The sequence below is a fragment of the Rattus norvegicus genome, chromosome 4, assembly GCF_036323735.1.
Source record: "Rattus norvegicus strain BN/NHsdMcwi chromosome 4, GRCr8, whole genome shotgun sequence".
Classification (NCBI taxonomy): domain Eukaryota; kingdom Metazoa; phylum Chordata; class Mammalia; order Rodentia; family Muridae; genus Rattus; species Rattus norvegicus.
The window spans coordinates 59,231,588-59,257,249 of NC_086022.1; the positions used below are offsets into that span (position 1 = coordinate 59,231,588).

The following is a 25,662-nucleotide window of genomic DNA, read 5'->3' on the forward strand; positions in this document are numbered from 1 at the left end:
TTTCCAGCCACACACTTTCTGCATTGAGCCATCTCCCCAGCCCATGGCCGCTCTTAATTAAGCCAACAACTTTCACTTTCCGCAGCCCTCCCCCCCCCCCCGTCCCCCAACTCCTACAGGGTCCCTTGATACTCCCACAGCTGGCCTGGAACTTTCCATGTAAAACAGACTGACTTCAGACTTGCAGAGATCCACCCGTGTCTGTTTCCTGACTGCCGATGTTAAAGTTGTGGGCCCCCATGCCTCATTAATGCAGATGAGTCCAACAGTTTTCAAATTCCACTTGCTGTGCTGATTGGGTTTTGCCAACTTAACACAAATCTAGATATAGCCAAGAAGAGGTCATCTTAACTGAGAATTACCACTATAAGATTAGCCTGTAGGGAAGTGTGTGTGTTTTGGTGGGGGAGAGCATCATTTTTCTTGATGTTGAGAGGGCCCATCTCCCCTGGGCAAGTGGTCTTGTCCTGTACAAGAAAGCAAATTGAATGAGCCAGTAAGCTGTACTCCTCCATGAAGTCTGCTTCAGTTCCTGCCTTCAGGTTCCTGTCTTGAGTCCAAGTGTCTTAGTTAGGGGGTTTTACTGCTGTGAACAGATACCATGACCAAGGCAACTTTTTTTATTTTTATTTTAAAGATTTATTTATTTGATACTCTCTCTCTCTCTCTCTCTCTCTCTCTCTCTCTCTCTCTCTAGCTGTTTTCAGACACACAGGAAGAGGGCATCAGATCCCATTACAGACAGTTGTGAGCCACCACCATGTGGTTGCTGGGAATTGAACTCCAGTCCTTTGGAAGAGTATCAGTGCTCTTAACCACTGAGCCATCTCTCCAGCCCAGGACATGTACTCTTCTTAACCACTGAACTATCTTTCTGTTCCCAGCTGCTTTTGGTCTTGGTGTTTATCACAGCAATCGATTTCCACCAATACCTATTTTAAGTCTCTGAGCAAATCCTCCTAAACAAATAACAGCTATTAAGACTCACTGAGCTGGGCTGTGGCAGAGGCAGAGAAATCTCTGTAAATTTGAGGCCAGCCTGGTCTACATAGTGAGTTCCAGGACACCCAAGACAAGGAGAAAACCTGTTTTGAAAAACAAACCAGGGGCTGGGGATTTAGCTCAGTGGTAGAGCGCTTACCTAGGAAGCGCAAGGCCCTGGGTTCGGTCCCCAGCTCCGAAAAAAAGAACCAAAAAAAAAAAAAAAAAAGAACCAAAAAAAAAAAAAAGAAAAACAAACCAAAAGCCACACTGAGATGCTGTTGATGGAGACCAGAAGGTCACTTTGGCTAAAACCTTGGTAACTCATTCATTAACTGAGAAACCCCTGATTGAACCTCTGCTGGGTACAATGTATGGCATCCGGCTAGTGAGGGGAAAAAAGAACCCTAGTCCTGCCTTCCAGAAGCTTCCAGCCAGCTGACGGAGAGGCCAGAGCAAAGTAGCATGTCTGAAAGCAAAGAGGAGGAAAAGAATTCCAGAGAAAAGGACAGCAGAAGGGATGGTGAAAGATGCGGACACAGAGGCTGAGTTCCCAGAACCAAAAGTAGGATGAAGTGGCTGGAGCGGAGGGTACAGGGAAGTGAGCCTGAGAAAGAAGAGGGAGGACCCGAAGTAACTGTATGCTGGCCTTGATTAGGGCTGTCATTTACTAGTGATTAATTCCTGTGCATCTAATACGGAGCCGTTCACAACCCGTGCTTTTATAAAGCCTAATAAGGAATGACTGTCTCTCATGGAAAGAGAGCAAATACACCAGGTAGAACCAGATAAGTGCAGAAGAGAGGGGTTTCAGTGCTGAGCAGAGACACCACAAACCGACAGCAGAATCAGGAGAGCAGGGAAGGCTGCAGTGAGAGGTTTTCCAAAGGAGCCATAATTAGCAGCATATCTCTGGATATATTTGAAGCAGAAAATAAGGGGAACTAGAGAATTATAGTCTCTATTTCTTGTATTCTTATATTCTGTGTTGAAGAGTCTGTGCTTATAGCATGGCATAATGATGCATGCCTTTAAGTCCCAGCACTTGGGAAGCAGAGGCAGGTGGATCTCTGTGAGTTCAAGGCCAGCCTGGTCTACAGAGTGAGTTTTAGGACAGTCAAAGGTGTGTAGACCCTGTCTCAAAAAAAAAAAAAAAAAAAAAAAGAGTCTGTGCTGATAGATTCTAGACTAGAGGGACAAAATTGATTATATCCCGTCCAACTGGGTCACCAGCAGCTCAGCCCTGTTACACCGAGGCAACTGGAGGCAGGTTAAAAGCTCATACCGACCCCCAGCCATATTTTTCCTCATTCATCTGCCTCCTGCATTACATCCATTGGACTGACTTCTCTCTGCCCTGCAGCTGCATCTTTTAGGCCAGGATCGGTTTCTCCCAATTTTTGGCCTTGGGCTCACTGCCGAGTTAGAGCTTTTAAACTGCTGTTCCCATAAAGAAAGGCCTTTGAGGCACATCAACTTTGTTCCCCAGTTACTCAGTAACTAAGTGTGGTTCCCAGCCAGGCGAAAAGGAAAGGCCTTACAGGCACTCTGCACTCGTTCCACTTCACTAGCGGCACGGGGACAAAGCCTGTTTCTAGAGGTGAATTCCAGTAGGAACCTAACCCAGACAACAGTCTAGCCTATGGGCGGGAGAGTTCTGTTCCCCTCCTCCCTTCCCTCCCTCTCCCTTTCCCCTTCTTCCTTTTCTCCCTCCTCCTCCTTCTCCTATAGCACTGTGCAGTCCCAAGTTCACAATATCCCACCCCCCTCCCCTGGCCCAGCACTGCACCAAAGACTGCAATTTCTTGTTTATTCTTTTTTTTTCTCCATCTTTATTAAATTGGGTATTTCTTATTTACATTTCAAATGTTATTCCCTTTCCCAGTTTCCAGGCCAACATCTCCCTAACCCCTCCCCCTCACCTTCTATGTGGGTGTTCCCCTCCCCATCCTCCCCCCATTACACACCCTCCCCACAACAATCCCGTTCACTGGGGGTTCAGTCTTAGCAGGACCAAGGGCTTCCCCTTCCACTGGTGATCTTACTAGGCTATTCATTGCTACCTATGAGGTCAGAGTCCAGGGCCAGTCCATGTAGTCTTTGGGTAGTGGCTTAGTCCCTGGAAGCTCTGGTTGGTTGGCATTGTTGTTCATATGGGGTCTCAAGCCCCTTCAGCTCTTTCAGTCCTTTCTCTGATTCCCGTTCTCAGTTCAGTGGTTTGCTGCTGGCATTCGCCTATGTATTTGCCATATTCTGGCTGTGTCTCTCAGGAGAGATCTACATCCGGTTCCTGTCAGCCTGCACCTCTTTGCTTCATCCATTTTATCTAGTTTGGTGGCTGTATATGTATGGGCCACATGTGGGGCCGGCTCTGAATGGGCGTTCCTTCAGTCTCTGTTCTAAACTTTGCCTCCCTATCCCCTCATGTTTACTCTTTTTTTTTTTCTTTTTTCTTTTTTTCGGAGCTGGGGACCGAACCCAGGGCCTTGCGCTTGTCATGTTTACTCTTAATGCACTTCCCCCACTCCCTCTAAAAGCTTTACCTCGGGGACAAGGAAAATCAGAACAATTTCTGTTTTCCAGCCCCGCAAGGAAACTCTGAACTGGCTCGTGCCCGTCATGTAGACAGAATGGATCCCTCTGTCGGATGGGGCCATGGGGAATTCTTACAAAGAATCCTGGTAAACATCCTTAAGCCCAGCGATGCAGTAGTGAGCCTCTCTTCCACGGACCGTCAATATCTGGCTTCAAAGGAGACCTGTGTGCAGATTTCCAGGAAGGTAAAGCTGACTGATTTCACAGCAGACCTGGCTGAGGAGGTGGCCCCAGGAAAGTAACCACGCTATGGATGTGCCCAGCAGGTAGCTCTCAACCCTAGCTTGACATTAGAATTGTTATTTTAAAATTTTTTGTCTACGATGGTGGGCTCAAACCCAGGGTCCCATGCATACTAACTAGACGAGTGCCGTGTACACTATGCCTTTGTACATTGTTAGAATTATAAGACTGATTTTGTTTCATTTTATATTCTGAGTCAGGGTCTCTCCTGTGGCTCAGACTGGCCTCCAACTCCCTATGTAGCCCAGGGTGGGTGTCCTTGAACTTCTGATCTTCCATTTATGGCCTAAGTGCTGATGTGAACCACCATGGTCTGCTGGAGGAACAATTAAAATACAGATGTGGGTACTGCCTGATCTACATTCCTCACTCTTGTATGAGTACCATGACCATTGATCCAGTTCACACACGCTCTGCTTGTTAAATCATTGGCCCTGACGTACACTGAATGGGAGGAAATTGTTCTCCTCTGGCTTCAACCTGGAATGTTCCCTGAAGGCTCATAGATGAAGACCAGCTGCTAAGATCTGGGTGCGGTGATTGGAGCTTGACGCTCTGAGTCAATCAGCGCGTTAATCCCTTCATGTAATAAAAGCGTTATTATTGGGAGCCAGGGCCCAGATAGTAGACCCCTGGTGCTTCCTAGTCGCCACTGAAATGAGTTGCCAGATAGACCATGTCTTTTTGCTGTGATAGTCTGCCTTACCACAGGCTGGAAACACTGGAGCCAGTTGAACATGGACTTGAAACCTCCGAAACAGTGGGCCAAGATAAATCTTCCCTCCCTCTAAACTCCTTTTCTCAAGCATGTGTCAGAGCCACAAAAGTTGAATACAGGTGCTTTGTTTGCTTTTCAAGACTGGGTTTTCTGTGTAGACCTGGCTGCCCTGGACTCACTTTGAAGAACAGGCTGGTTTGAACTCACAGAGATTTGCCTGCCTCTGGTTCCCTGTTGCTGGGATTAAAGGTATGCACTATCCTGCTTGGTAATATGGGTGAAATACTTTTAAAGCTCACACAAAAGCACTGTTTGTCCCAGGCCTGTGTTCTGGTTGTACAGGCACTCCCAGGCATTCCATAGCCTTTAGATCCCTCACTAACTACAGTGTGTACCTTCATTGTCACGTGACATTCTTCCCACAAATCGGAGTCTCTGGGTGTCCTTTCTTGTGTGAGGATACTAGACATTGACTTGGAACACATCCAAAACCATAGTCCTTCCTTAACTAATACATTCTCAAAGACCCTCAGTCTTGACTCTAGTCCCAGTAGGGCCACATTCTGGGGTTCCACTTGAACATTAGTTTTAAGTAGGCGTGATTCAACTCACTTTAGTCCATCCTTTGGACCCCAAGGTTAATATCTATCCCTTGTATAAAATGTATTCTAACTAGGCACTTCAAGGTTACATGAGCTAAAAGCATTGGCTCTTTGCTTGGGGCTGCAGGTGCCAAACGGGCAACAGGAGAGACAAGGGTGTTGCCTCTCTACCCTGTAGCTCACTAACTGGTTCCTTACACTTTGGGTCTGGCTCCTGATCAACAATGCCCACGTGGATGCTATCAATCCACTTAAAGAGGTATTTGTACTAGCCTGAGTTCACCTAATCTCTCCCTCTTCAAGACTGAGGAAAACAGAATCAGTGTAAGGAAGGTGTTTCCGAGGTTGAGGGGTTGTCATCACCAGGCCCTAAGTGTGTTTGCCATGGTGCAGCAGGAGACTCAGCACAGCACTGCTCCAGGTTCTCTTCCCCTTCAGGGACCTCTGCTGAGGTGAACGCAGATCCTTGACTACCCTTCAGAATGAAACAAACTTAGTGAGCTCATTAGGATTAAGGGAGAGGGCTGGAGAGATGGCTCAGTGGTTAAGAGCACCCTACTAGGGGGCTGGAGAGATGGCTCAGTGGTTAAAAACACCGACTGCTCTTCCAGAGGTCCTGAGTTCAAATCCCAGCAACCACATGGTGGCTCACAACCATCTGTAAAGAGATCCGATGCCCTCTTCTGGTGTATCTGAAGACAGCTATAGTGTACTTATATATAATAAATGAATAAATCTTAAAAAAAAAAAAAAAAAGAGCACCCGACTACTCTTCCAGAGGTCCTGAGTTCAAATCCCAGCAACCACATGGTGGCTCACAACCATCCGTAATGAGATCTGATGCCCTCTTCTTGTGTGTCTGAAGACAGCTACAGTGTACTTATGTATAATAAATAAATAAATCTTTAAAAAAAAAAGGATTAAGGGAGAGCCCACATTTTAGACTGCAGTGTGGGTGTTAAAGTGAGAGACCAAGGGCTGGAGAGATGGCTCAGCCGTTAAAGGCTAGGCTCACAACCAAAAATATAAAAGTGAGAGACCAAATCTTTTGGGTTCAAACTCCATCTTAGAGAACCTGACCTAAGTTTGAACTCAAGTAAACTAACAGGCCGGAACCTGGCATTAGTTTCAAAGTTACTCCCTCCCTCCCCCCAACAACAAAACTTGAGCCTAGCTCCAGTTTCTAGGCTAACCCTAACAAGCCCACCCTCTGCCTAACAACCACCAATTAGTAAGAGATCAGAAGTTACGTTTCTGGCTTGCCTCCTAGCACCAGCCACTTATTACTAAAGGCCACCGTAGCCCCCCAATTAGATGCCCACCAGGCTAGTAACACTCACCCCTCGCTTGCCACTTTCTATAAAACCTTGTCTCTGATGAATGTTCAGGACTTTTTCTGCACCAGAACCATCCTATGGGTAGGTGGTGAGTTAAGCCTTGATGCTATCCTGTTCCCCAATTCGTTCTTGATCTGTCAGTAAGGAAGTCATGGGCCAATTTCTGGGCGGAAGGAATGGGCAGGACTTCCGGGTCCCTGGAGGCAATGGCGGCCTGTGGCCGCTCCTACAGTCAGGGATGTTTAGCAGGGATTAGATGTATCTGAGCCACTAAAGTTTAGGGCAGGTGGAAGGGGTGGAGATAAGAAATTGTTAAGGGCACGCCTTTTCAGGCGGGAGATAGTAGCGCCCAGCAATTGTGCCAAAAAGGCAAGTTGGAAATGAACAACTGTGTGTGTGTCTTTTATCTGTGGATTCAAGAGAAGCCGAGTAGGGGCTGGTAGCGTGGCCCGTTTCCAGACTAACACAGAGTAGCAAAAGCTACCCAAAACAAGCCAGAGCTAGCTGGAATAAAGACCCTGGTGTGATTGCATCAGCTCGGCTCCTGGCTGGTCTTTTGGGATTCATGAACACCTCCTTGGTACTACAAAAGCAATACCCGAAATTGTCTTCACCATGGTGAATTTTATATAATCCTGTGGCTTTCCTAAGTCACATTGCTCAAGTGATGTAATTCACAACAAGGCTTAAAGGTTAAGCAAAATTTAGCTGGGTATGATCCTAGCACTTCTGAGGCAAACCAATTCAAGGCCACCAGAGCTAAAAAGTTAGTTCTGGGACAGCCTAAACTTACTAAACAAAGCAGTTTAAATTTTAAGTAGACTTGACAAATTAAGTATTTATTTATTTATGTGTCTGTATGCACCACAGTGCATGTGTGATCAGAGGATATTGGTGGGAATAGGTTCTTTCTTTGTACCCTGTGGGTCCTGGAGATAAAACTCAGGTTGTTAATTTGATGACAAGTGCTTTTGCTTACTAAGCCATCCTGCCAGCCCAGGTTTATTTTATTTTTTTAAATCTTTAAAATAATTTTCTTTTTAAAAACTAGTGAGGTAATGAGTGAGGTAACTGAGACCTAAAAGGACACACATGGTGTGTGCTCAGGGATGAGTGGATACAAGCCACAAAGTACAGGACACCCATGATACACTCCACAGACCCAAAGAAGCTAAACAAGAAGGGAGGCCCAGGTGAGGATGCTTTAATCTCACTTAGAAGGAGAAACAAAAGAATCATGGGAGGCAGAGGGAGGGGGGAAATGGAAGGAAGAGAGGAGGGGGAGGGGAGTGGGGGCAGGAGCAGGTATGGGGAGAGACAGGAGAGAGGACCAGAGGATGAATGGAAATCTGCAGCTGTCCAGACTAAGTGGGTGGGGGGAATCTGTAGGAAGTCCCTAAGACCTGGGATGGGGGAGGCTTCCAGAAGTCAGTGTGGGTGACCTTAGCCGAGGTGCCTAACAGTAGGGACGTGGAACCTAAAGAGGCCATCACCTGTATCCAGGCAGGACCCCCAGTAGAAGGATAAGCACACCAACCCACCCACAAAACTTTCCATCTGAAATTTGTCCTGTCTAAAAGAAATGCAAGGACAGAGATGGAGCAGAGACTGAAGTGAAACTGGCCCAACTTGAGACTTATCCCGTGGGCAAGCACCAATCCCTGACACAATTAACGATACTCTGTTATGCTTGCAGACAGGAAGCTATCATAACTGTCCTCTAAGAGGTTCCATCCTGCAATGGACTGAAACAGATGTAGATACCTTTGGATGGAGGTGGAGGACTCTTGTGGAAGAGCTGAGGGAAGAATTGAAGGCCCTGAAGGGCATAGGAAACCCACAGGAAGACAAAGAGAGTCAAGTAACCTGGACCCCTGGGAGTTCTCAGAGACTGAGCCACCAACCAAAGAGCACATGGGCACATATGTAGCAGACACAGCTCAGTCTTCATGGCTGCCTTGTCTGGCCTCAGTGGGAGAGGATTTGACTAATCCTGCAAAGACTTTATACACCAGTGGGGGGATACCGGGGGTGGGGGAGGGACAATGTTGGGGGGGGACCAGGAAGGGAAGGGGACAGTGTTTAGGATGTAAATTTATTATTTAAGAAATTTGTCTTATTATATTTTATGTGGATGTGTGTTTTTTCTGCACATATGTCTGTGCATCATGACTGTGCCTGGTATAGCGGCGCATAGGACAGAAGAGGGCATTGGATCCCCTGGAGTTACAGATGGCTGTGAAAGGCTATGTGGGTGCTGGGAACTGAACCTGGGGTCCTCTGGAAAAGCAGACAGTGCTCTTAACTACTGAGTCATCTCTCCAGCCCCATGATTTTCTTTTGTGCAGGAAATTCTAAGGTGATTATTTTTGAGTCACCCTGGAATGATTTAAGTATTCGAGAGGAGTGCAATTCTGTTACAAACTTTCTTCTCCTAAATAAACATGTTCTCTCTCTCTTCCTCTCCCTCTCCCCTCCCCCTCCCCCTATCCTTCCCCCTCTCTCCCCCCTCCCCTTCCAGATCCCCCTTCCCTTTCTGTCCCCCTTTGTCCTTCCCTTCTTCGTTTCTTCCTCTTGCTTGAAACAGTGCCAGTGTAGCCCAGGTTGAACTTGAGTCGGCTTCTGATGCTCTTGCCAGCACCTAGTCCGTGCTGGGGTTACAGGCATGTCCCAGCGTACCCCAGTACCTAGTCCGTGCTGGGGTTACAGGCGTGTCCCGGCGTACCCAGTTTACCCGGTTTATTTGTTGTTTTTAACATCCTTGTTTGAGAAAGACAACTTGCGTTATGCCTTCAGGCCTTTCCAGCTTTATCAGTTGTTTTGATGTTCCTTGACTCCCAGTCAGCAAGGAAACCAAACTAAAATTGAGGGGGAGGGGCTTCGTTCCCTCTCCCGTCCCCTTAAACGGCTTTCTATCCTGCCTCAGATGCGTGGACCACCACCGGCTTTAGTAGCACCATATTCCAGAACACAGGGATGGTGTCTCAAAGAGGAGGATCTCATCATTGTCCAACAAATCGGCTTTTCCCTTTTTTTTTTTCTTTCTTTCGGCTTTTCCCTTTAATCTACTCCCCCGCCTCATCTCAAATTCCAGGAACCAGGAGCCTTTGAGGGTGGGGGTGGGATTCCCCCCACCCCCCACCTCCCCAGTGCTTGAAGGACCCCGAGACCAGAGGTGAGATAATGATCAGCCAGATTGGGAGGTCAAACCGTTTGACTAAGCACATTGACTAAGGCTTTGTTCCTTGGCTATCCTAGGTCTATTGTCAGTATCCACAGCCAGGCAAGAGGATGCTGGTCTCCCTGCTCTTTTCAATATGGCCTGACTGTATAAATTCCTTTTCGGCTTCATCACTCTCTTTCCCATTTGGTCCTGTGGGGTGAGTAACTGGGTATGGTCTATGAGGCTCTCTAGAGCCAAACCCTCAGCCAGGATTTTAGTAACAGATTCACCCATTCCACCATCCCTGGACTCATCTTTTGTTTCTTGGTTTTTGTTTGTTTGTTTGTTTGTTTGTTTGTTTGTTTTTGTTTTGTTTTTTGTTGTTGTTTTTTTGTTTTTTTTTTGTTTTTTTTTTAATTTCTTTTTTTCGGAGCTGGGGACCGAACCCAGGGCCTTGCGCTTCCTAGGCGAGCGCTCTACCACTGAGCCAAATCCCCAACCCCATTTTTTTTTTTTTTTTTTGAGACAGTATCTCACATAGTTGGTTAAACTAGGTTAGGTTAGCCTAGACTACATGATATTGTCTAGACTCACAGAATTTACTTTGTCTAGGGCCTTCTAGATTTGAGATTTTCTCTCGGTCACTGTGATGGAGAACATGATAGAATGGTATTTCCAGTCTTCAGTTGCCAGGGCAGAATGTGATCTTGTTACTGTCTCCACTCAAAGTAGCATTCATCAGAAGTTCTGGTCAGGACTTTGGTGATGAGACTTCTGTCCTACGTACACCTTGGGGTTTGGTTTCATCCCAAAGGCCCATTCAAGCATATATGTGTATATATGCACAATCCTTCTGAACTTGACAAAGGTGAGTGGACTTCCTGGAAGCTTCTTTATGCCTTCCCTGCTCTCCTCAGAGTCCCTCACTCCCGCTCTTCTGACTTTGAAGGACTACAACCTCCTTTTTATTTTTTCTGCATCTGTTGGGTTCAGAGTGGAAGCCAGAAAAACTCACTTCAGATATGGAAGCTTAAAAATGAAAGCTTTAATTTCTGAGCACCCAGGGAGGCAGTCAGTCCGGATCTGAACCCTGACCCTGAAAGGAGATTGTACATTTTTATAAGCTGGAACCCAAAGCAAGGGGGATGAGGTGGTCTGTTGCATTGAGCAATCCTATTTTGACACAAGGGGTTAAACGAGAAGGTACCATTGGCTGGGCTTTATCTGGGTCACCTGGTTTCATGGTTCTTGGGTCCATGAGCTTTCACAGTCAGGTCCCTCCTGGGTCTGGCCCAGAGTTTTAGAATGACAAAGGAATAGAGGAATGGACAAGCTGCTTGAAGTCATTTAAATCAAGACAGGCAGCACATTCATGATTTGTGTGTCTTAGTTTAGATAACAGGATGACAGCGCCTTCCTTCTTTGTCCTTTACTGGTTAACAGACAAACAAGAAACATCTGAAGAAGCAGGACAGGAGCTGTGTTCTGGGGCCTGGGAACATGAACTCAGTTTTGACTCTGTCAGCCAGGTGGACCTCAGGAAATCCCCTCCTGACACATCAAGGCCTGCTGTCTTCCAGTTGCCCTGTAGCAGTTCTGCAGGCTTCTTCCCAGCAAAGTCAGCATCCTCCAGCAGAGTTCCAAAGTTCCGTGTCCTCTCCAGCTGCCTTTACTCCTCCGTGGAACCGAACCACAAGCAGGGGCTCCCTTCTCCAGGACCTTGGGCAATGGGAGGAGGGACTGGAAGCCAGTGTGATGCAGTCTACAGAAGAAATCCCAGAGACAAGGCCCTGACATGATACGGTCTAGGGTGCTCCATTGGATTTGTTATCTCTCCAGGTGAAGAGTTAAAAGGCAGGAAAAAAAATCTGAAACAAGTGGCAGAGAAATCTCAAGCACTGTAGACCAGACTAGCAGTTAAAGAAAGGTGTTTAATGGGGGACCGGGGAGGACCACATGCACACAGCAGATAAGCAGAGCAGTGGAGGGGGTTATCTCAGGTCTTAGAAAGACAGAAACCAGGGGCTGGGGATTTAGCTCAGCGGTAGAGCGCTTGCCTAGGAAGCACAAGGCCCTGGGTTCGGTCCCCAGCTCCAAAAAAAAGAACCAAAAAAAAAAAAAGAAAAAAGAAAAAAAAGAAAGACAGAAACCCAGTCCCTTCTTGAGGCTTGGGGTTTTAAAGCCCCTGGAGCATCTTCCTTCCCTCATTTAGAGTTGGTCAGTTTGAAAGAAGCTAGGATGGTTGATTGGCCCAGAACTATTGAGTGATCAGGCCTTGAACTTGTTGCCAGCCATCAGCTGGGGGCCTGCTAATGGGAGACAAAAACCTTTAATGCCTTTGTTTTAAGATGCCAGGTTTTTTGGCTCAAGTCAGGAGGGTAAGGAAGAAGCCGCCATCTTTATTTGCCTAGCCATAGCCCCTCTTTCTGCATACTAGAAAGTCTGTGTAACTGCCAGTGTTCCAGTAAGCCCAGTTGTCTTAACCTCTGCCTGACAGTCAAGTTGGGTTGGGGAAAGGTGTTAATCTCCCTGGTTGAGCATGAGACCACTACCACAATTTTTGAGCCAAATTTGAAACAAGCTTTATTAAATACTGGCCAGGATGACAGACACTGGTCATCCATACTGGGGATTCCCAGAGGATGGCCCCAAATCACATTAATTAGCCAGAGACTTAGAAAGACAGAACTCATAAGGTTGCACACTTCGTCTTCATCCAATTAGGGTCAAGAATACACTCTGACATACTTCCTGCCTACATACCACATAGATGGAAACCTCTGTGAGATCAAGCACATCCTGTGCAGTTGGGACAACCAAGCTTGTTTACAGGAGCAAATACTCACGGCTTGTTACCTTACTCGAACAACAGCTCCAGCATTCCAGGAAGTTACCTGCCCTCGGGCAAGTGCAGCTTATAAGTTAGTGGTATTTTTGTTTTATAGATCTCTTCAACACAGTAATTTAAACTTAAAACACAGCTTTAGCCCTCGCAAAGGGAGACTGGATACTGCCTGGGATGGAGCTCCTAAAGCACAGGATTGGGGAAATAAGTCTGGGCACCTGGGAGGAATCCAACAAGAAGCTGCAGGCAAGGGGCAAGCAAACTGGTTATGGCTCAAAAGTGTAGTCAGTGTCCTCTGGAGTAATAGAAACACTGAGTGAACATATATTACAAAGGGGATTGGCTTACATGATTCCGGCTAGGTAGTCCAACATGGCTGCTCGCATCCTAGAGAGGCTGAGAACCAGTAACTACTCAGTTCACAAGACTGGATGTCTCATCAGTCCTGATCTGGTGCTGAAAGCCTGGAGAATTCCTAGAGAGCCCCCCTGATAGGACACAGAGAAGCTGGGTTCAGATGGTAGCAGCAGTCACAGCAACAGAGTGGATGCACTCACCAGCAGGCAGTGAAGGAGGGCAGGTAGACATAGGAGCTGTTCCCTCAGATCTCCTCCTCATATCTAAGACACTGCAGGAAGCTGCCTTCTACTCTAAGGGATGGTCTTCCTCAGTCAATTCTTCAGGAAATCAATCTCTTTCCCCGCCCCTTCCTCTCATAGATTTGTCAAAGGCATTTTATTTTATTATTGTTCATGTGGTGGGAGGCACACATGTGGAGATCAGAGGACAATTTTGGGGAGTAAATTATCTCCTACCTTATAGGTTCCAGGGGTCAAACACAGCATCTGACCATGATGATCATACCTACGGAGCCATTTCACTGGCATGTTATGTCCCTTAGTTGAGTCCAGATCCAGTCAATTTGATAACCAAGGTTAACCATCCCAACAAGGAAATGAAATATTTTATTCAGAGCCCAGTGTGAGTAATCACAGTCCAGGACACAGATTTAGATTGCCCAAAGACTCATTCCACTGAGGAATCAGATGAATAAAGTATTTTTTTAAAGATTGATTGATTGATTGATTTATGAGTGTACTGTAACTGTCTTCGGACACACCAGAAGAGGGCATCAGATCCCATTACAGATGGTTGTGAGCTACCACGAGATTGCTGGGAATTGGACTCAGGACCTCTTGAAGAGCAGTCAGTGCTCTTAACCACTGAGCCATCTCTCCAGCCGCCAAAAGATAGTACCAAACCAGTGCATTTACCAAACACCTTGATAAGGACATTGTCAAGTCATAGCAGAACAGAGACGTTTCTGATCAGGTTTCAGATGACATCTCATTCCAGCTTGTAGGTTGGTAGAGCTTGGTGATCTGCTAAATTAATGCAGTGTAACATTATTACTTGACAGTTACCTGCAGACCTGAACAGGTGATAAATGGCTGATCACAAGACCAATGATAGCCTAAAATAATCTTGATTCTGGTTGGCAACATTTCAACTTTCAGCAGGCAGCAAGTTCCAGTCCATCAACCCACAGAAATCTTCAACAACTTGGAGTTGAACTTGAAAGTGGCCTTTCAGGGTACTTCAGTCCACAACTGGCTGCTCTTACCAAACATTAAATTGTCTTTGTTGGGGTCTGGGGAGAGGGCTCAGTCTGGAAAGGGCTTTCTTCTCAAGCATGAGACATGAGTTGGATCGCCAGCAGCCACATAGAAAGATGAATACGAGAACGGCAATGTGACTCAATGGGTAGAAATTCTTGCCTTACAAACCTGCTGACCTGAGTTTTGATCCCCAGAACCCATAGTGGAAGGAGAGAACTAACCACCAAAAGTTGTCCTCTAACACACACACACACACACATGCACACACATGCACACACATGCATACACATGCATATGTGCACACACTCACACATGCACATACTCTTGCACACAGGCATACATACACACATATGCACATGCCTTAGGTGACTCTATTAGAGGGGGTTTCAGGCCACTGGCTACTCTATAAAGGTATTTCCTGGAAAGATTAACTGAGGGGAGGGGCAGGTCCTTCCCCAGAGTCTGAAGGAAAAGCTCGTGCTCTTTCCTGTCTCTCTTCACTGACCACCAATGAATTCATCCACCCTGCTCCTGCTGCCACTGCTGTCCTTCACTGACTTCAGAATCCAGCTTCCTTAGTCTCAGCTCTTCCAAAGGCAATGCCCCAATAACTTCGTTATCTTCCACCAGGTCCCACTTTTTAGGCCACAGAATAGCCACATTGGGGACAGAGCTTCCAACACACGAACCTTTGGATGACATATTTAAAGCCCAAACTTGAGGTACGGACATAAGGATTAAGTTTAAGCAGAGGGCAAGAGGTAAGAATAAGTAAACAGTCCTGCGCAGAGTGCAGATCTGCCCATTGCTGACTCAGCTCTGCTCTAGTCTCTCCTGCAAGGTAGAGAGTCGTCAGAACTGTGAAATCTCTCCTCTGGCTGACCTGGAGCTTCAGCAGTTCCTTATTCCCCGCGAGATTCCTAGGGGAATTCAATTTCTTTTTTTTGCACTTCCTAGGCAAGCGCTCTACCACTGAGCTAAATCCCCAACCCCGGGAATTCAATTTCTATGAGGACCATTCTTCTATAATCCAGTAGCCAAAAGGGGGTGGGGGGAGAAATAAGTTGTTATTTGTTTGTTTGAAGACTATCCCATCAGGTTGGTCATACTTTCATTCCAAGGAACTACACAATGTCTGCTTGTGCCTCTTCCCACAAGCAGTTTCCTGGCCAAGTGGAAGTACTCTGTAAGCAGTCAGAATTTGACTGACTGATGTCGCCACCCATCTACCATTTTCAGAGGACCTAAGAGGGCCATAGAGTCCCCACGAGGGCTGAGCTCAGCTCTGTATCCCACTGTATTGGGGCTTCTGACATGGACAACATGTGCACACGCGTGCGCACACACACACACACACACACACACACACACACACACACACACACACACACACAGAGCCAACATCCCAGGAAGCCTCAGTGTGCTTCTCAAAGGCAGAATCAGCTACTGAGAGGTTACAGAGCTTGTCCTAGTCACACAACTACCTAGCAGATTTGGAACTAAAACTGGGACTTCAGCTCCCAGTGTGCCCTTTCTCTAGACTCTAGCCCCTGTCCTTCTTGATATCTTGAGCCTAAGAAAGACAGGGTATATCTGTCTCTAGAAAAACTTGGATTCAATCCTGTTTTTTTTTTTTTTTTTTTTTTTTTTCTCTTCTCCAAGCTTGTTGAGAGCCAAATGAAAATTTCCTTTGCTGGATTTGACTTTTTTTTTAAATGAATCTGAAGGGAAAAAAAATAGCAAATCCGCTATCCTAATGAGATAACGAATGCACAGCGCTTTGAGAGGCACGGATCTACTGTGCCTTCATATATAAGGTATTATTATGCCCTTGAAAGAAGCACACAAGCCGGCAGGCCTCGCTGGGGTGGGGGCTGGGGCCTGGCAGAGACAATTTTCTCTAGAAGGCTGACTCATCCCTTGATTATCCCCAGCTCAGAGAGCTAAGTTCTGTTCCTTGAGGTTATTTTCCACCTCAGTCAGGAGCTGGTGGTGGGATCACCTGGAGTTGGGCTCTGAGGGAGCTGACCATTGCAGAGCATCTGCCTGAGGAGCTGTGGCCCGCTGACTGCATAACTAGCCTTCTGAATCTACCTTTAAAGAAGCCCCACTGTGAGCTCCCCGATAGTGTGGCTGAAAGGAGACCATTGCCAGAGGTAAAGGGAAAGCCAGTAGCTAAGCTACAAAGCAGGCGTCCTAGATCTGACTACTGCATGGCAGGTTTGCACGTGGGATGGACTAAGAAAAGGAGAATCCTATTAATGTTCACAGCACACAGCCAAAGGAGTGGCTTGCAGGTCAGTACTTTTTAAGTTACAAAGTGACTATTTTTATCTGACTTAGGCAACAAACAAACAAAATATGATAAATTTAAAGAAAACCCACAGAATTTTACTGAGCCACCCTAAGGTTAGGGCTGATGATAGGAACCACTGGATCTTTGGACTCAAACATCAACAGGGCTTGGGTACACCTCAGCTTGGTCTCTCTTCATTGTGGGCTTCCTCCCAGGATCCCTCTGGGGTTGGGACTTCCTCCCTCTAGCCCCTGTACCACAAGCAGGTCAACACCAATGCTACAGTTCCTAGAAAAAAGAGAAAAGAAATGTTCCTTTCCCCTAACAATTCCTAACTTCATTCTGATTGGATCAACTTGGGCCACATGCCCACCTTACATTATTATTGGCCAGAAGAAGTCCAATGCTCCATGTTCAGGGCCCAAGGATAGATGTGCCTTTTAGTTACTTCACCTAAAATGGCGAGTGATAGGGTGTTTCTCAGAGGAAAGACTGAGAAGGTTCCAGAAGGAACAATGGATACTGAGCTCAGATAGTATTGGGTTCTACCTACATACGTATTTGAAACAGTTTCAAATCTGTGACTCCAGTTCCAGGAGTACTCAAATCAATCTCAAATGCATACTATCATGTATGAACTCGGTCACCCTTTGCTTTCTGGTGGCTTGAATGGAGAACACACAGAATAAGTGTCTTGATCGTGTGTCGTTTTTAAGGTATGATGTACAGATTTCAGACGGTATTCCCTCATTGACCCCAATCACACTCACTTCCTAGTCTTTCTATGTTCACCCCCTATCCACCCTTGTGAAACCCCCTCCAAAAAAAAAAAAAAACCCCAGAAAACACAAGTCCAATTTGTGTTATCTTTATATGCTTTGGAGCATGGTCAAGCTCTCTTTGTCCTGACCAGTAAGTAGAACTGAATCCTTCCCCTCCACAGCCCACCAGAAGTGCTCCCTGGAGAGCTACACTTCAGCATCCTCATCACACTTTTAAGAATTCTCCTCAGTGGCTTTCCATTTAAGCTATTGCTAGGGGTGGAGGGTGGGGATGTGGGGATAGGGGTTGTTTCAGAAGCCTTCCCTGTCCCTCTTTCTCAACTGTGCATCTTCAGTCATCATTATCACTGCCAAAGTAGCTTCCTTGCTCTTTACAGTCAGTGAGAGCACGAGTTATGGGCTTCCACATGGTTTCTGCAGATAGCACAGACCACAGACTTGGCCACAGCCATAGGACCATGAACCCACACAAGGCCCTGGGAGGCCGCTAGGACCACAGATATTCATATGGCCTCCAGTGGCAATACAGGTACTTAAGGCAATAAATCCAAGTGCCTACTGAGGCAAGGGTAATTTACTGTTTCTAAGTAGGAGAGATACAATTGCTGAATAGAGACTGTGAGCTCAAGCTATCTATAGTCATTCAAATTCGAAGTTTATTTGACACCAAGGGGAGAAGAAAATTCATCCATCCATTTAGGTAATCTAATATGCATCATGACTACAGCTGCCGCCATTTTGGCTTATGTAGAAGCTACTTTTCTGGTTGTTGTGGCAAAGTTCTTGACAGCAGCAACTTAAGTGAGCAAGAGTCTGTTGTGGATTACAGGTTGAGAGGATATGGTCCACCGTGGCAGGAAGGCACTGCTTGCAGCAGAGGTAAGTGGTCACATTGAATTTACAGTCAGGAAACAGTGAACAGGAAGTGGAGCTGGGCTGTAAAGCCCCAAGGCCCATACCCAATGATCTACTTCCTCCAGTGAGATTCTATCTCTCTAAGCTTCCACCAATGGGGATGGGTGAAGTGGGGGTTGGGAGACTGTACTCCAAGTGTGCAAATGCATGAGTTTATAGTCACATTTAGACTACAACAGCAGGTAAGGTTTTTCTGACGTGTAGAACTCTTCCTGGTAGAATCAAAACTTAGGGTTAGTTTCTGTGTATCACGTGTATTCAGGAGCCTGCTGAGGTCAGAAGAAAACATCCAATCCCCTGTAACTCCTATTCCAGACTGGGAGTAGGAGTTACAGATGGTTGTGCTAGGAACAGAATTGGGCTCTTCTGCAAGAGCGGTAAACGCTTTTAACCACTGAGCCATCTCCTCGGCAAGACTGTGTTAAAATTGTGCTATTATTCCTCTCCTTTTAGTTTTGAAACTTAGACCCCCTTTCAAATCCTTAGGCAAAACATACCCTGCTACACATCAAAGTAAACACTTGCAAACACTTTTAACACTCACTAAGAATTCATCTAAAAACAGTTACCTAATACAACTAGCAGGAGGTTCAAAAATAATGCAAATGGAAAGTATTAATTTCCCCAGATCTTTAAAAATTCCAGGCATTGCCTCTGACATTGTCCAGTTTTCCAGAAACAGTAAACATCAATCAGACTTATGTGCATGTGTATACATGTGCAAAAGAAAACCCTGAAAGACAGTGGGCTTCTAGATTTTGTTTTCTTTTTTAAAAAAAATTCTCTCTCTCTCTCTCTCTCTCTCTCTCTCTCTCTCTCTCTCTCTCTCTCTCTCTCTCTCTCTCTCTGTAGCAAGGCCTGGAATAGGCTAAGTTAGTCTACTCCTCCCCAGGACTAGTTACAAGTGCACAAAGTCAGTTGTTTATTTTTATTTTTATTTTTGAGACAGGGTCTCCTGCTGCCAACCTCTAAGTGCTGGGATCCTAGCTGTGTCTCACCATTCTGGGTTTTTCTTTTCAAGAAATTTCATTTTAAAAAGCATCGGGAGCTAGGCATGGTGTTACCAGGCATGCATGGTACAAACGTTTAATGTTTAAACAAAATATTTAACTATGCTTTCTGTCTATGTAGGAGGAGACGTGCACCTATGCCGTAGCGCACACATGAAGGTAAGAGGATAACTCAGAAGTTGATTCTCTCCCTCCCCTGTGTGGGTCCTGGGAATCACACAAAATTCATCCCCTTCTTCTGCTTCCTGAATACAACACTCTGCCCAGCTTCTTTTTCCTCCTTATTACACAGGGTTTTACTTTATATCTCAGGTTGTCTTAGACTCACTACGTGGCCCAGGTTGACCTCAGATTCAAGATAATCTTCCCGCCTTTAGCCTCCATGGGCTAGAGTTACAGCCATGAGCTAACACACTTTTCTAAACTTATATTCCTTTATCATTGGCAAAGTCAGACCCAATCTCTGTTTTCAGTGTAAATAACTTAGCCAGAGTGTAGGTACCTAAGTTTATAGCTGCTCCTCATTAACGTTTGTGTCTCAGCGCTGAGCACAGTATAATGGGTGTTCACAGCAGGCTCACTACCCTGGGTTTGAACACTCCCGGAAGCACAGCTCTATTGTCGATGCAGGTATCAAAATTATTTTCATGGATATTATTATTGTGGGTTTTCATTCATGGTGAGTGCCCACAAAAGGTACCTCAGAGAACAATGTTCCATAAAGAAAGAGGTGCCACAGAGAACGGTGTACCATTACAAAAGTCTCACCTTGGAAAGGTGAGTTACAGAGTCAGGGACAGAAGTATCCCAGCAATTGCCATCACAAACAAATGAATTTCATAATAGAACAAATGTAATCTACGAAAACCAATTTATATCCAGCCGCTCTTTCAAAACAGACAAATCGTGTCTATTTCTGTGTAATGAAATCATGTCTGTAAAGAATGGATCGCACTTGAAATGTAAAATTCAATTACACTTCAGTGTTTTTATTTATTCTCCCCATGTCATTCCATTAAAGATTTGTGACAGACTTTCTTTGCCTGAAGACATCATAAAGGCTTCCCATGAGCTGGGTGCTTGACGAGGGATGCAGTCCACCCCCGCCAAAATCCCCCCTCTGCTTCTCATTGCTCTTAGAACTCTAAGTCCCAAGTTAAGGCAGTTTCCACAGCCTGAAGAGATAAGATACACAGGGAAGAACTGGATTCTTCCTCGAATGTCTATCTTTGCAGACTGAAGAATGTTTACAGTTGAAGGGTTTTGTTTGTTTGTTTTTACATTGATTTGTTGGATGTGTATGTGTGTTTTGCCTGCATGTATGTATGTGCACCATGTGTGCACAGTGCTCTTGGAGTTCAGGAGAGGGTGTCAGAAGCCCTGGAACTGGAGTTATGGATAGTTGTGAACCACCATGTAAGTACAGAGGAACCGTACTTGGGTCTTCTGCAAAGCAACACATGCCTCTAACCACCGAGCCATCTCTTCAGCAAGTTCACAGTTTTTAACAACCAATGAATCCTAAGAGTATGGGACCAGAATGAAGGAAATATAACATTTAAGCAGCTGATTTTATTGACAAATACTTTGTTGGGATTCTCAATCTGACAGGGCTCTGGTTGTTTGGTTAGTTAATAGAAATCTAAACCTGAAGGTGACGTAAACCAAAAGGTATTCCCTCTACGATAGAGCAGAGTTGTTCAACGTTGGAAGTGGAGAATGCCCAGGGCATTGTACAGTGGTTAGCAGTTAGGCCGAGACTAGGGTGAGCTAAGTGAGACCCTGGTTCCTACCTAATAGACAGCAGTAACACTCTTCTTGTTATAATGTCCAAAGATGGCTTAGACATTGCCAAGTGCTGCTGGAGGGTAAAATCAGCTCCAGTAGAGAATCACTGCTATGGAGGGAAACTTCCAAAGGCTCAGGGATATTGGGATCAGGCAGTACGTTTATGTACCGCCTCTACCGTTTCCTATGCCCACCAGGAGGGCCCCCAAAGCAAGGAGATTAATGCACTGTAATTCGAAGCTCTTCCTTAATGAACTCTTTGGTGACAGCTCTCTGTAGGCCAAGAATTACAGCAGAAACAGCTACCATTGAAATGAGCTCTCTGAATGCAGGGGAGAGAATGGGATTCTGGGTGGCCTGGAGCCAGCGGTAGCAGCTCTTCAGCAAAGTGCAGTCATCAGAACAGTCTGACCTGCAGATCTTTGGCAACAGCAAGTCATGTCGCTAGAACTAGACGGGATGAGCAGCCCACAGAAAGATTGTTCGTTTCCTTGCACTGCTGAGAATTGAACTTAGGACCTCAGGCAGACTAACATAGGCTCTTCCTCTGAGTCATTCTCCCAAGCCTTAAACTCTTCATTTTTTTTTTTTAAAGTGGAGGCACTTTAGGTATGAAGTGTAAAGAACCTTAGTGCCTTAACCAGTTTTCTACAGACTGGAGAGCAAGGTCCCAAACCTAGAGACCCTCGCAAGAAGTCCAACTCCCTGTGAAGAGGGGTCCTACTACTCAGTCAGCCATTCGCAATATGAATTCTCCTTGCCTCCTCTATACTATGAATCAGAAAGGGGGGAATAAGTGTAGGGAAGCTGGAACGGGCTCTGGATTGATACTGATTCCTAAACACCCACAGTGTACAGGTCAGAACAAGGGGTTTGCGCTTGCCAAATGAGCCACAGAGGTCTGGTGTCAGTTTATCTCTGCTGTTGCCCGGATCTATGGTATTCAGTTTGCACAGGCACACTCAGCAATGGGGAGAACTCTTGCACTGGCTTATGAACACAGTGAAAGCTATTGTGGTGAAAATAAGTGGGGGGGGAGTGAAATCCTGTATATCTGCTTCTAGCTACCAAGCAAGTAAACTAAATGTGGTACCACTCTCTGGAGATCAAGGCCAGCTCCAAAGACTTGAGCCTTATAACTGTGATGCTTTTTTTTTTTTTTTTTTTTTTTTTTTTTTTTGGTTCTTTTTTTCGGAGCTGGGGACTGAACCCAGGGACTTGCGCTTCCTAGGTAAGCACTCTACCACTGAGCTAAATCCCCAGCCCCAACTGTGATGCTTCTTAAGGAGTCCCCTCTTGACTGCTTGCTTGGTCTATGAAGACATGTGCATCTCAGAGAATAAAAGCAGTTTGACACCAATGGCTTATGCTCTAAGATCAAGAATCGACAAATAGGATCTCATAAAACTGCAAAGCTTCTGTAAGGCAAAGGACACTGTGGTTAGGACAAAACGGCAACCAACAGATTGGGAAAAGATCTTTACCAATCCTACAACAGATAGAGGCCTTATATCCAAAATATACAAAGAACTCAAGAAGTTAGACCGCAGGGAAACAAATAACCCTATTAAAAAATGGGGTTCAGAGCTAAACAAAGAATTCACAGCTGAGGAATGCCGAATGGCTGAGAAACACCTAAAGAAATGTTCAACATCTTTAGTCATAAGGGAAATGCAAATCAAAACAACCCTGAGATTTCATCTCACACCAGTGAGAATGGCTAAGATCAAAAACTCAGGTGACAGCAGATGCTGGCGAGGATGTGGAGAAAGAGGAACACTCCTCCATTGTTGGTGGGATTGCAGACTGGTAAAACCATTCTGGAAATCAGTCTGGAGGTTCCTCAGAAAATTGGACATTGAGCTGCCTGAGGATCCAGCTATACCTCTCTTGGGCATATACCCAAAAGATGCCTCAACATATAAAAGAGACACATGCTCCACTATGTTCATCGCAGCCTTATTTATAATAGCCAGAAACTGGAAAGAACCCAGATGCCCTTCAACAGAGGAATGGATACAGAAAATGTGGTACATCTACACAATGGAATATTACTCAGCTATCAAAAACAACGAGTTTATGAAATTCGTAGGCAAATGGTTGGAGCTGGAAAATATCATCCTGAGTGAGGTAACCCAATCACAGAAAAACACACATGGTATGCACTCATTGATAAGTGGCTATTAGCCCAAATGCTTGAATTACCCTAGATCCCTAGAACAAATGAAACTCAAGACGGATGATCAAAATGTGAATGCTTCACTCCTTCTTTAAATGAGGAAAAAGAATACCCTTGGCAGGGAAGGGAGAGGCAAAGATTAAAACAGAGACTGAAGGAACACCCATTCAGAGCCTGCCCCACATGTGGCCCATACATATACAGCCACCCAATTGACAAGATGGATGAAGCAAAGAAGTGCAGACCGACAGGAGCCGGATGTAGATCGCCCCTGAGAGACACAGTCAGAATACAGCAAATACAGAGGCGAATGCCAGCAGCAAACCACTGAACTGAGAATAGGACCCCCGTTGAAGGAATCAGAGAAAGAACTGGAAGAGCTTGAAGGGGCTCGAGACCCCATATGTACAACAATGTCAAGCAACCAGAGCTTCCAGGGACTAAGCCACTACCTAAAGACTATACATGGACTGACCCTGGACTCTGACCTCATAGGTAGCAATGAATATCCTAGTAAGAGCACCAGTGGAAGGGGAAGCCCTGGGTCCTGCTAAGACTGAACCCCCAGTGAACTAGACTGTGGGGGGGAGGGCGGCAGTGGGGGGAGGGTTGGGAGGGGAACACCCATAAGGAAGGGGAGGGGGGAGGGGGATGTTTGCCCGGAAACCGGGAAAGGGAATAACACTTGAAATGTATATAAGAAATACTCAAGTTAATTAAAAAAAATGGGGTTCAGAACTAAACAAAGAATTCACTGCTGAGGAATGCCGAATGGCTGAGAAACACCTAAAGAAATGTTCAACATCTTTAGTCATAAGGGAAATGCAAATCAAAACAACCCTGAGATTTCACCTCACACCAGTGAGGATGGCTAAGATCAAAAACTCAGGTGACAGCAGATGCTGGCGAGGATTCGGAGAAAGAGGAACACTCCTCCATTGTTGGTGGGATTGCAGACTGGTACAACCATTCTGGAAATCAGTCTGGAGGTTTCTCAGAAAATTGGACATTGAACTACCTGAGGACCCAGCTATACCTCTCTTGGGCATAAACCCAAAAGATGCCCCAACATATATCAAAGACACGTGCTCTGAATGTTCATAGCAGCCTTATTTATAATAGTCAGAAGCTGGAAAGAACCCAGATGCCCTTCAACAGAGGAATGGATACAGAAAATGTGGTACATCTACACAATGGAATATTACTCAGCTATCAAAAACAACGAGTTTATGAAATTCGTAGGCAAATGGTTGGAACTGGAAAATATCATCCTGAGTGAGGTAACCCTATCACAGAAAAACACACATGGTATGCACTCATTGATAAGTGGCTATTAGCCCAAATGCTTGAATTACCCTAGATGCCTAGAACAAATGAACTCAAGACGGATGATCAAAATGTGAATGCTTCACTCCTTCTTTAAAAGGGGAACAAGAATACCCTTGGCAAGGAATAGAGAGGCAAAGATTAAAACAGACACAGAAGGAACACCCATTCAAAGCCTGCCCCACATGTGGCCCATACATATACAGCCACCCAATTAGACAAGATGGATGAAGCAAAGAAGGGCAGGCTGACAGGAGCCGGATGTAGATCGCTCCTGAGAGACACAGTCAGAATACAGCAAATACAGAGGTGAATGCCAGCAGCAAACCACTGAATTGAGAATAGGACCCCCGTTGAAGGAATCAGAGAAAGAACTGGAAGAGCTTGAAGGGGGCTCGAGACTCCATATGTACAACAATGCCAAGCAACCAGAGCTTCCAGGGACTAAGCCACTACCTAAAGACTATACATGGACTGACCCTGGACTCTGACCTCATAGGTAGCAATGAATATCCTAGTAAGAGCACCAGTGGAAGGGGAAGCCCTGGGTCCTGCTAAGACTGAACCCCCAGTGAACTAGATTGTTGGGGGGGAGGGCGGCAATGGGGGGAGGATGGGGAGGGGAACACCCATAAAGAAGGGGAGGGGTAGGGATTAGGGGGATGTTTGCCCGGAAACCGGGAAAGGGAATAACACTCGAGATGTATATAAGAAATACTCAAGTTAATAAAAAAAAAAAAAAGCAGTTTGAGCATTGAGGCGTGGCTCCATGGTAGAGGACTTCTGTGGACTCACAAGGCTATCTAGAATAGAACAAAATAAAATGAAAACGAGGCATGGAGAAAGTTAGGAAGTTGGTGTTCAGTACACTCCCTCCAGACCAACAAACAAACAAACACAAACCCTGAAAACAAATTTGCCTAAACTTGATCAATATAGTCAGTCAGCAAGTCTGCTGTAAACTATACTAGCAAGGCTGTTTTTAAAGGACCAGCTCCTTCGGAAGGGAGGCTTTGGTCTTTCCTGATCACAACCTGCTGAGCTGAGTGCTCAGGGAAGAATAATGAGCTAGCTATAAATCACCACGTGAACAGTTGCATGCAAAGCTGTGGTAGGTAATTGCCAGTTGGTGGAGGGAGAACTTGGCGTAGCCAGGAAGTGTAACGACTTCGACACCTGATCCTTCTACCTCCACCTGCAATTACAGCTCTATGTCTCCACTTACATATGATTCCTTTAGTTTGATAAGAATATGTTTTTGAA

General features: G+C 45.6%; 2 long non-coding RNA genes across 2 annotated transcripts; both read left to right on the forward strand.

Moving 5' to 3' along the window:
• The first annotated feature begins 2,909 nt into the window (after nt 1-2,909).
• Nucleotides 2,910-10,027, forward strand: LOC102552812 (uncharacterized). The gene is made up of 5 exons (XR_001837553.3): nt 2,910-6,557; nt 7,528-7,669; nt 8,173-8,337; nt 9,403-9,651; nt 9,735-10,027. It is a non-coding gene; the product is annotated as an uncharacterized LOC102552812 (long non-coding RNA).
• Nucleotides 10,028-10,149: 122 nt separating this feature from the next.
• Nucleotides 10,150-11,965, forward strand: LOC134486745 (uncharacterized). Its single transcript, XR_010066119.1, has 2 exons — nt 10,150-10,507; nt 11,083-11,965. It is a non-coding gene; the product is annotated as an uncharacterized LOC134486745 (long non-coding RNA).
• Nucleotides 11,966-25,662: the final 13,697 nt, after the last annotated feature.